The sequence below is a fragment of the Macrotis lagotis genome, chromosome 1 (genome assembly GCF_037893015.1).
Source record: "Macrotis lagotis isolate mMagLag1 chromosome 1, bilby.v1.9.chrom.fasta, whole genome shotgun sequence".
NCBI classification, from domain to species: domain Eukaryota; kingdom Metazoa; phylum Chordata; class Mammalia; order Peramelemorphia; family Peramelidae; genus Macrotis; species Macrotis lagotis.
Genome location: NC_133658.1, coordinates 681,617,272 through 681,630,144, shown reverse-complemented (window position 1 = coordinate 681,630,144; position 12,873 = coordinate 681,617,272). Strand labels below are relative to the sequence as shown.

At 35.5% G+C, this 12,873-nt stretch overlaps 1 protein-coding gene across 5 annotated transcripts in view; it reads right to left on the bottom strand.

Moving 5' to 3' along the window:
- Positions 1–12,873, bottom strand: part of ZNF385B (zinc finger protein 385B) — a 483,339-nt gene that overhangs the window by 138,388 nt on the left and 332,078 nt on the right. The window lies entirely within an intron of this gene.

The following is a 12,873-nucleotide window of genomic DNA, read 5'->3' as shown; positions in this document are numbered from 1 at the left end:
ATTTTGGGAGCAGTTAATATACCTGTAATCAAGGTTGGTTCTTCATGAACCTAATAAATATTTTTCTTCCATAGTAGAATGTTTTCAGTTGACTAGTTTTCAACTCTGAACAAATCACTTCCCCTGTCTGGGTCTGGGTTTCCTTACTTTTGACCAAAGGAGTTGGATTACAGTAGTCTCAAAAGTTTCCTTCTAGCTCCAATATCCTATAACAGCATTGTAGCAATCCTCAGAATCTACTAAAATTTGATAAATGTTATTTTCTACTTTGAAGGTCAAGTTTAACCACTTGCATTAATAAATAAAAGGGGTGTGTGTCTGTGTGTGTGTGTGTGTGTGTGTGTGTGTGTGTACACAGCTGTATATGTCCTCGAATATATGCATGATATTATGCTTCCTCTGGGCTACTGTTTCAATTCCTACTACTGGGTAACTCTTAGGTCCAGTCCATAGAGGACTTACTAATACTCATGAGGTTTTCATATAGTCCTTCAGGGCTATGCTTCCTACATCAGTTCATGAATCCATTCAAAATAGCAACAGCTTATATAAATATTTGAGAATCCACTAGACATGATACACACACAAGAACCTTATAACCAAAACTACAAAATGCACTTTAAAGAAAGTGACAGACAACTTTTCAGAGACATTGTTTATGCTTGGACCATATCAATATTTTAAAAAATATTTCAGTTGATTTTCTTATTCAGGTTTAGACCAATCAAGCTAGCAAAGGGTTCATTTTTTAGAGCTATAAAAATGATAAAATGCATCTGGAGAAACAAAAGGTCAAAAACCTCATGGAATATATATATATCTTATCTCCTCTAACCAGATTGTAAAATCCTTTACCTTCTCATCTCCACAACATTTATAGTCTCTAGCAAAGTGCATTTTAAAAACACAGTCACTTTTAAATACGTGTTTGTTCAATTAATAAATGTTTTGTTTTGTTTTGAAGAACAAAAGTATTGAGTTGTCAGTGCTACTGGAGAGCAGCTCTTAATGGCCATTACCTATAACAAATAGAGTATGCTTAAACTGGGCAAAGCTTTGGTTTTATGGTTAAAGAGAAGTAAGAATTTCTCTAACAAGGACTTTTAATAAATATAAGAAACTGACTTTTTGTTCTTTTCTTACCAGCTATTATAAAATGAGATTTTTTTAAAAAGTAAAAACAAAAACATGGAAATCAATACTGTAGATGGGAAAAGGAGGAGAAGAGAAAATAGGTGAGAAGCCTTTAAAAGGTTCCTTCAATAGGAAAGATTTATTTCTAAGTAAGCTTGGAGAAAAAGGCAGCATATTTTGTTAGGGATTCTAAGTTCTACTTAAGACTGAATGGCTCTGTGGCTTTGTATCAAATCACTCAATTTCTTTATTCTCAGTTTCTTCATGTATAAAAGAAAGAGAATCATAACAAGTGCAGTGAAATGCCAGGGAAAATAATGTTTGTAATGAACTTTGAGTTTTACTAAGTAAGAAATGCCTTGCTATTACTGGAAGCAAGCAATCCAAATTTTTGTAATGTAGGCCTATCTGTCCTTGAATTCAATGAATTGATTCACTTTTTAATGGTCCTTCTCCTGTAATGTCTTCTAACGCGTAAGACCATTTCTTTCACTAGAAATTGTAAAATAATGTACCAGGCTAAGCAAAATTTAAAGGCGGCATTGTCCATGGATTAAGGGGTTTGGGCCCTTAAGAAGTACATAAAACAAAATAAATTGCTATTTTACAGAAGGCAAATGGAGCTAAACCATACATATTCTATTCTGGAGGAAATATCTCTGAACATTTTTGAGGCTCCAATAGTCACCAGAACTGATACCAATCAGACATGTACAGCATTGTCCTATCTTAGAACCCTGAACAAGAGAATAAACTTTCCTGGTTATTCCTTTCATTATGGAAAGATTCTTATAGCAAACTGTCATGTAACAAACTTTGTGGGTACAAAATCTAATCTATTTCTATTCAGTTCTGGACACCCTTTTTATCTGTTTTTGCACTGAGTATAGAGTCTGGTAAGCTAAAAAAGAAAAATACTAGAGTAAACATTCATAAAACCTACTCAGTAGCTGCCAAAATCATGAATATTGAAACACTTGTGTTCTAGTCAAATTAATTGTAACTATTTACTAGGAAAGGGCCATTAGGAAGAGACACAAACTATAAATAAATTAGATAGAAGCTACACTAAAAGAAGCCAGAGCCTTCTTAGTGAGTATATGATGTGGATAAGTATGGAAGAAATTTTTTTATTTAGCATAAATCATTAGTGTTGATAACAAACAACTGTGAATAACAATACCATCCTTCCCTTGGGGGTAGGCATAACTAGGGAGGAATGGAAAGAACTCATAAATGATGGCAAATCATCAAGGAAAAAAATCAGGGAAACAGAGGAGAGAATGGCAGTAAAGAACTGATAATTATTCTTGGGTAAATTGGTAGCTAAGGGATACAGATTCTAGAGGGGCACAGAATCCAGATTACCCTCAGTGGAACAGTTTGTCAGGAGATCTGGGCATCCTAATATGCATTACTCCATAAGGACTGTGAGACACCATGAGACTGAAAACTATAAATTCAGTGGAATATATGTATATGTATATGTATATGTATATGTATATGTATATGTATATGTATATATATATATATATATATTTATAAAACTCATCTTATGGTTTCCATATTCTGTTCTCTCCAGTGTGTTACAGTTGCCTTCCTGCCTTAGGTAGTCACCAGTTTTGTAAGGAGTACAAATTATCTTTTGTCTACTTGTTAGGAACAAGAAAAGGATTTGAGAAATGTCACTATATTCCAGCTTTTTTTTTTTAAAGAAAGAATAGTCTCTAGATAGGAAAAAGAAATGATTCAGGAAGAAATGAGAAATTAAAAGATTTGGAAGTAGTACCAAAAGCAAAACCAGTGTCAAGAGGTACTTGAACAAAAATATTTAATATAGCAGAGAAAGAAAAGATGGTTCTCTGGGCCACTGACTATTTTATTTCAGGCTTTTCACTGGTTGGTGATTTCACTTATTTTTTTTTTAAGATTTTTGCAAGGCAGTGGGGTTAAGTGACTTGTCCAAGGCCACACAGCTAGGTAATTATTAAGTATCTGAGGCTGGATTTGAACTCAGGTACTCCTGACTCCAGGGCTGGTGCTGTATCCACTGCCCACCTAGACCCCCCCCCCCCCCCCCCCCCGATTTCACTTTCTAAAGAGAATGAACTTCCTTACTCTGTGGAACAATAAAAAGATGCAAGTATAATCTTTTCATAGTTTCCAGTAAGTGATAAAATTCTGGTGGTTGGTAAAGACCTCACTGAGATTATAGAGACCATTTGTTGACTTAGTCTGGCTAATCAGGAGATTTATGGTGAGTATGAAGATATCATGAAATTTTACCAAAGATTAAACTTATTGACTTAAGTACTTCTTCTGATTCACATGGGAACAAATATTATCATCACAAGGAACTTTGCAAATACTTCTAGCCATTTTTTTTTGTCACAAGCAATAACAACTGGAAAGATATGTGTCATTTTCAGTTTTCCTATCATGTAAATTTTGAGTGGAATGAGCATGCTCTCTATATAGGAAAGCACCGGAGAGGAAAAAATACATGTTAGGATTCAATGTTTAATGATAGTCAACTAAATGAAAGCTTTGAATGCCAAACTGAGAACAGGCAAAATAACACAATCAAGATAGTCCTAGAGTAGCATTTGGAAGATCTGGGGTAGATATGACACTTTCTATTTATAGGCATGCTCAAATAAGATATATATTCTCTCTGAAATTCAAGTTTCTCCTCTATGAAATAAGGATAATACTCTTAGAACTATCTATTTTTATAGGGTTATCATGAGGAAAAGTATACTGTAAACCTCAAAGTGCCATATAAATTGGAGCTACTTTTGCTATTCTTATTTTTTTCATAGGATAATGATGTATGTTTCTGAGCGGGGAGTGACAAATTAAAATCCATGTTGCTCAATAGCTGTTTGAACAATGAATTGGAGGAACTGATAAATGCTTAAAGGATATAGATGGGCAACTTTTTAAGTAAGAAATCTGAAATATCAATAGCAATATGAAAAAAGTTACAAATCATAGATAGAGAAATGCACATTAAAGCAACTTTGAGCTTCTATCTTACACTAATCAGATTAGCAAAACTGTCAAAAAAGGAAAAGGATAAATTTTTGGAGGGACTTCAGGAAAATTTGGTCAATGCACTTTTGGTAGAATTGTGAATTAGTCCAACCATTCAATAAAGTGATTTGGAGTTAAGTACCACAAATTGCTAACTTTTGCCTAACCTGTGATCAAACAATACCATTACTTGGCCTAGACCCCAAGAGATCAAAGAAAGTAAAGACCTCATACATTCAAAAATATGAATGCAAACTTTTTGTGGTGGCAAAGAACAGGAAACTAAAGGCAAATACATCATTTGGGGAATGGCTCAACAAACTGTAGTACAGGAATGAAATGAAATACTATTGGATCATAAGAAATGATGAAAGAGATCATTTCAGAGAACCCTGGAAAATATGAATTGGTGTAGACTGAAGTACAATAAAAAATTGTAAAGTCAAAAGAACTGAAAGCCACCAAAACACTCTTCAATTCAATGGTCAATCACAATTTCAGAGAGATAATAACCTCAGGATTCAGAATGAAGCATATATTTTTGGACAATACTAATGCAGGAATTTGTTTTGCTTGACCATGCATATTTGTTACAAGGATTTTTTTTCCCCCTTAAGAGAAAAGGAAGGTGGGAGAGAGAGATAAAATCATTCTTTTGCTAATGGAAAAAAATTAAAATACAGAACCAGTATGGACTGGAAGAAGAGAATTTTAAAAGCAGAGGATAATTTAGGTATGAAATGATGAGAACTTGAACTAAGATGTCAGCCCAAGAAATTAAATAGAAGGGAAGAATCCAAGTGACTTTGTGAAGGAGGTTCCCAGAGGATGATGCTTACCTAAATAACAAAAGGGAGTGAGACAAAAACTCTTAAGGTTTTGAAGAGAGATAATAAGACATTGGGAAATTTTACCACTTGGGAAGTAAGAATCATCAACATCAACCCTAATGTAATTGTTTTCTTTCCAGAGGGGTGAGGTGGCAAGCCAGACTCCCTTATAGTGCCAATCCATCAGGAAGGTCAAGGATACAGGGCTAAGCACCTTGGATGTCTGCGCTCTTTTTCTTTGCTGCACAAGATCACCCTTTATCTTTGGTGCAGACATTTTCTTGATTAGATTGGTTCTTTCCTTCTGATTTGCAATCTCATTAGAACTTTAAGCTCCTCAGGGAAGCTAGGTGGCACAATGGATAGAACACTGTCCCTGGAGTCAGGAGTACCTGGGTTCAAATCCCTTCTCAGACACTTCATACTGACCTAGCTGTGTGGCCTTGGGCAAGCCATTTAACCCCATTTGGCTTGCAACCCGCCCCCCCAAAAAAAAAGAATTTAAGTTCCTTGAGGGCAGGGATTTTGTTTTTTTTTTCTTTCTGTCCTTGTATCCCTGATGCTTAGATCATATTTGAACACCTAAGAGTTTAATGAATGATTGTCACTGGACTTATTGGCTAGTGCCCTTGTGCCTTCCTAGGATTTCAAGATCTTAATCTTCCAGAAAGTGAAGGTAAACGTAGCTTCCTCTCTCCAAATGAAAATTCACATCATAAATCATCAGTGAAAACTTTTAAATTCCAGAATTTCTTTCCTCTTACCACCTCAGTATAAATTTGCTTTCTTCATATAAGCTCAGGTGATACACACTAATTTTAATGCAGTTGTAATGAATTTTAATATCTATCTAACCCAAACATAAATAAGGTAAATATGCTATTTAAAAATCATTCCATTTTCTCCAAAACCACAAAGTAATTATATCAGGATTATTCATACTTCTGCTCCTCTCCATTAGTGCATAAAATTGAGAGCTGATTATATGGCAATCTCAATTTTTCAGGGACTGATTCTCCTGGTTGTGGATTATTTTGGTTTCCTGCAGTTTCTTCCCCTCCTACTGCCAGCATTTGGAGACATATCCCTGCTTGTTAGTAAATCCACCAAGTAAAAATGAAACTCTAAGTCTATCAACTTAAGACACTTCAAATTGAATTATTAAGTGGTTACTAAAGTTGAAGGAGGAAAATGAAAGCTATTGACCAGAATGGTGTTTTTGAATTATTTATGAATTTCTCTTGATTGTATTTCTGTTTTTATGAATACTGATAAAAGAGTTGATTATATATAAATACCTATAAATTGCATATAGATATTGATACCTATATATATACAGATATTTTGATGTATAAATATATAGAAATATATCTTATATATGTATATCAATATACATATTTGTATTTGTCTGTAATATATATATATTGTTCAGTTATTCAGTTGTATCCAATTCTTTGTGACCCCATAGACCATAGCTTACCAATACTATCTGTGAGTTTTGGGAGCAAAGGTATTGGAGTTGTTTGCTATTTCTTGATCAGTAGATTAAGACAAACAAATTAAGTGTTTTTCCCAGGGTCACATACTTATTATCTGAGGCTGGATTTGAACTGGGGGGAGGGTCTTCCTGATTCCAGGTCTAATATTCTATCCACTGAATGTAGCTGCCTCATATAGATATAGCTATTGCTATCTATCTATATAGAGATTTTGTTGTTCAGTAATTTCTGTCATGGCCAATTCTTTCAGTCATGTCCCCCAAATGGGGTTTTCCTGGCAAAGATTTTGAAATATTGGCAACATTTCCTTCTCCAGCTCATTTTATAGATGAAGAAATTGAAGTAAACTGGATTAAGTGACTTGATCAGGGTTACATAGCTAATAAGTATCTGAGGTCAGATTTGAAATAGTATTGTCTTATCTTCAGAAATGGTGCCACTTACTTGTTTCATAGATATTTGGGCACATTAGATTAATATCTATATATAGATATATTATGTACATATTATATGACAAATAATATGCCCAAAAGAGATTATTTCCTCAAAACCTAAAAAAAAAATCATTCCAAAAAATGTTTCTACTCAGATATAATAATTATTTCTGTAAGTCTCTCACTGTATGGAATTGACATGTACTTTAAATAGTATCTCTGATTGCATATGTCAGTATATTTTTGGTAGAAAAAGGTGGTGACTGGACCTGAATTCTGCTATAATTGCTAGTCTCAGAAAAAAAATGTCAGGCTAATTTAAGGTTTTATTAAAGCAGCACCCATAAATTGTGTAACATCTTATTCTTAAGAGAAAGGGAAGGTACTGCAATTTAATTTTTTTGAGCTTAGATAATTCTATTTCAGTATTCTTAGCAGGAAATTGTTAAGCAGAAATAAGTAATTTTAAAAAATGTTACTTTTTGGCTAAAGATGAATACTGGTTAATGTCCATATCAGAAAAGAACAATTAACCAATTCATTGTTTAAGACCTGGGCTAAAAAAAGAATATAAAGATGAATGATTTAACTATGGAACTAACCTTCTTTAACTCCATTAATGTCCAAAAGTAAATTTGTTTGATTTTCAAAAGTCTTGCATTTCATATCAAGAATCTCAGCTCAAATATTTTGTTGTGCCAATGTCTAATTTTTGACAATTCTTAAATTAAAACAGCCAAGCAATGTTACTGAAATTTGCTCCTATGATGAATTGCTCCTAAGATGCTAGTTACTTTCCCCAATAATAATAATAATAATTATTATTATTATTGTTATTATTATTAAATGATTATTAAAGCTAGCATTTATATAGGACTTTCTAATGCGAAGCACTTTACATGTTATCACAAAATATTCTAAGTCCTAGATAGGTAAGGATATACACCAACTGGGCTTTCATATTCAAATGTTGAAAACTTAGTATTAATTATGATCTACCAATATTATTAATTCCTATTTGAGATGATAATGAAAACCTATGATCAAGGGGGAAATAAGTTTTTTTTCTTTTTGAAATCATCTAAAGAAAAGTCTTAAAGCAGTTTGAATTTCTTAACATATACCTTCTAGTCTTTCATTGTGTTCTTTATTCTGCTTATCACAATCACAAGTCATGACATTTAAAAATTTTGTGTGTATGAGAGATTTGGGGTTAAATAACTTGCACAGGGTCACATGGCTAGTCAACAAATGCTTGAGGCAGTATTTGAACTTAGATCCTACTCATTCCAGGACCAATGCTCTACCATTCAGTTGCTTAATTGCTCAAAATCTTTTTTTTTTTAAATTATTTTTAAAATTTTATTTAAGGCAGTGGGGTTAAGTGACTTGCCCAAGGTAACACAGGGAGGTGATTATGAAGTATCTGAGGTTGGAGATTTGGCTTTGAATGAATCTTTAGTCATACTTGGATTATTATGACTAGGAATACCTATCTACAAAGTAATATGGATTCAGGCAAATATAGAAGTGCCTTCTCATTAGAAGCATGACTGAATATAATAACTCAAGAGTTATATATTTTATAGTTACAAAGTACTTGTATAACCATAATTTACTTAATTTTTGACTGATGCAAAATGAATTAAAGAGCACCTTATGAACTTATCCACCCCCCCCCCCCGAAATGTCCAAATGTCTGATTAAAGTTCAAGTCAGTCTAATTCCTTAGTAAGATGATTGGAATGATGGTTTAAATATGCCTCATGGCCAAGGGTGGCAAGGAGCTAATTGTTAAATTTTCAGTGTGAACATTTATATCTTAGAAATCTTCAAGTCTTGGTTTATGTTTTGTTGATTGCCTCGATCTTAAAAAGTGATGGAGAAAATGTTAATAGGTTAAGCTTTAAATGGTGCCCTGGATACATGATTTTCCTTCAGAGAGCCAATAGTTAAACATTTTATCAGCACAGTACTGCTTAGGGCTAAAAACACAAATCTGGCTAATATGTGGCAGTAGGAAAGAACAATAATGAAAGGCATGAATTCTGTTCTTCTATGTGTGTGTGTGTGTGTGTGTGTGTGTGTGTGTGTGTGTTATTTCAAATATCTAAACAATAGTTTCTTTAATATATTCTATTTTGATCACAATTATTTGGAATTTAATTTTGAGAATGAGCAACTATTTCTTTGAACTGGTACCCTAGGTCTGACCAGTTTCAAGCCTCCTGCTCTGCTTTTCTCACTCAGGCCATTTGCAATGATCCCACAGTTAGGTAAAAACCTTTTTCCCCTGGGGCTCCTTCTCCTAGTACTCTTAGCCTAGTCAACTTGTGTCTATTCCTGCCTAGATCTTTATTCTCCTGGCCCTTCTCTCACCCTGAGCCCATTGAAGATACCCATCTCTACTGTTATTAATATGATTTCAGTTATTTTGGGTATCTTGTTTCTATATTATTTCTACTTCCTAGTGTGATGTTTCTTGCTACCTTTTCTCATTTCTCACCAATTTAAAGATAGAAAGGACCTTAGAGTTCCTCTACCCCACCCCTTCATTTTACAAATAAAGAAAACCGAAATTCAGTGTTAGTTTTCTAATGAAATCCTTTTCTGTGATTCCTCAACATTGAAAGAGCTTTTCTCCTCCAAGTACTTCATTGGCTAGATCTATTTAAATTTTTATCTGTACAGGAAGAACTGTCTTAGAGATCTGAAGCTGTTTTTTACCCTGTGTTTTGTGTTTGTATCCCCAGGGGCCTAGCATATAGTAGGTGCTTAATTAATGCTAGTCAAATAGAATTGCTCAAGGGAACAACAGGTGGGTTATAAGTAAAGTGACTGAACTGGCCTCTCATCTTGTGCATCCTTGACTCAGGATCCACAGAATTGTCATAAAACCCTTTGTTCCTAACTTATCCTCTAAGGTTCACTAAGCAACTGTCACCCCAGAGCAGTCCTGATGCCAATTGCTGTCCTTTACTTAGGCCCTAATATCTTCAATGACTCCATTATATAATTTACAGTCTTCCTTCAAACCCCAACCCTTGCCAAGATTCTCTGTGACTTACTTCATTAAGCCAATGAAGCTTCTAACAGCTTTTTTTTTAATTCATCAAACTTTTCAACTCCTATCTCCACTCTGTCTCAGTCATCCGTAGTTCTTCATACCCTCAAACTCCACTATTACCTGAAATTTTGATTTTTCAGATCTTGAGCCCTGAAATTCCCCTCTGTGATCACAATAAATTATTCTTTTACCACATACATTCTATTAGTATTTCAGAACTGTGTTTCATCCTTATCTTACCATCTGCTCCCTTGTTAGCTTTTTGTTCTGCAGACTTAAGATTCCTATTATGACCTCATTTCCTTCCTTCATAATCTTGATGCTAGAATCATGTCTTCAAAGATTTTGTACTTTGGAATCTTCTGCTCCTTCTTTTATACTATTCTTTTCCTACCAATCTCCACCTCCAGGCCAAGTCCATCAGACATCTAATTTTTCCATTCTTGCTCTCAAGCTACCAAGAACTGCTGATAGAAGTAAAAAAATCACACTGATCTTAAAAAACATAATGGTAATATCAAATGGTCTCTCATGGGCATATAAGAATCCCAACTATCTCTGATTGACTTCTCAATACTCTTTACCCCAACTGTTCCAAACCTTTTGACGTCTTCACAGGCTGTGGTCTCTTTTCTTGCTGAAGTTGATTCTACTGCCTATAACTTTTTACCTCATGCCCTCCCACCTTTTCCCTCTGCAGCTCATTCTCTCTCATCTTCAATCTAACTCTCTCTAGAGGTTTCTTCATTGCTGACTATTAACAGGCTTAGGGCTTTCTCATCACACACACACACACACACACACACACACACACATATACACCATTTTCTCCAAATCACTTTGTACCTTGTCACCTTTTTTAAAACTTCAAAAAGAAATAGTTTATATTCTCTGTCTGTACTTTTCTACCATGTACTCACTGATAATCAAATCAACTAATAAGCATTTCTTAAATTTGTGCTTAGAGTCAGGCACTATATAATCACTGAGGATACAAGGGAAAGTTAGTAACAGCCCCTTTCCTCAAATAGCTCATATTCTAATGAACCATAATTCTCCCATCCAAAAACCCTTTCTCACTCCCTGTCCTTCCTTGACTTCTTTTTGGTCACATTTCACACAGCCAACCTGTATCAGCTTCTACAATCCTATTCTGACATGGCTCTTCTATTCCTATATAGTTTAATTTACATTGACAAACTGGCACATAGTAGGTGGAGAAGACAATATAAACATATAAATACAGACCACACAACACACACACACACACACACAAACATACAAAACAAAATGAACAAGGTTTGGGGAAGGAATGCAATAACATTAGGGTACAGAGGAGATTGGGATGATGTTTGATCTAAGTCTTAAGGGAGACCAAGGCTTCTAAGGGGTAGAGATGGGGAGGGAGCAAATTCCAGGGAAGAGAAGCATCCTGTCCAAAGGTGTAAAGACTGAAGGTGGAGTATCATGGAGGAAGACAGTATATGCAAAGACATCATGGATAAGAAGACTAAAAAGGTAGGAAGGAGCCTGACTTTGAAAAAATTTAAATGGAAAATAGAGAAAATAATTCATCCCAGACAATTATTGCTGTTGGTTAGACTCTTCACGACCCCACTTGGGGTTTTTTGTGGCAAAGATATGGAGTGCTTCTCCAGCTTATATTACATAGCACTAGGGGGCAGCTAGGTGGTCCTGGAGTGAGGAGGTCCCGAGTTCAAATTTGACCTGACACTTGCTACTTAGTAGATATGTGACCTCCATCCCCAGGCACCCTGATTTGCATCTGGTCACTGGATTCAGATGACACTGGAGGAGAAAGTGAGGCTGGGGACTTAGCACAGCAACCCCTCACTCAAATCCAATTCAGGACCTTGTCTTGGCATCACCTCCCTGATGTCAAGGTCTTCAAAAATAAAGGACAAACATTATCATTTTGCACATGAGGAACCTGAGGCAAACAGGATTAAGTGACTTGCCCAGAAAGAGATTTAATGACTCCAAGCACTGGCATCCTATCCACTGTGCCATTAAGATGTCCTAGAGATAATAGTTCAGTTGCTGGTTTTCCAGTTCTGTTTCTGCCTGACCCCATTTGGGGTTTTCTTGGCAAAGATACTGAAGCAGTCTACTATACAGTTAGCCACTAAAGTTTTCTGAGTATATGTTATTTAAACAGTGGCTAAAATAATGTTCCTAATGTATATGAATTATTCTGTCTTTCCCTTCTAAAATTTTCAGTTGCTTCACACTTATAGGATACAAATTCCTTAGTCTGGCATATAAAGTCCATGGTTCTGAAGTACACTTCCACTCTGATTTCACTTTATCCTCTCTTTCACGTATTCTCTGGGTCTGCTTTGAAATGGGCCATAAGCTATTTTTTTTTCATCTTGTCCTACCCTCCCCTGCTTCTTTCTGTTCATCTGGTTTTCCACTTTCCACATGTTTGATGAACTATGTTCTTTCCGCCCATATCCTCCAAACCATAGGACCTCAGTTCCTCCAGAGCCTCAGTCTCACAAGCTGACATCAGAAGATGCCACTGCCGGATGAATCCTTATCTCAGCCACTGCTGGGCTCCTGCAAACTTGAACTCTGGAATGTAGGGGTGCCAATGCCCCCTCCCACCTGCGACCTTTTGAAATCATGATGTCATAGCCAATCTCTGAGGTCTTGAATGGAAAATGAGCCAGGGAGCTCTCCCAAGAGTTCTGAAGCCCTGAAGAAGTGACTTCTGCAGGCAACCCAAAGGACCCCGTTCACCTTGTGGTTAGCCACAGGGACAGAATGTCCATGCATGCATACTCCATGGCTTTACACTCCTGAATGGAAAATCACACAACTTGATCCATCCATTTCCAGCCTGGTGG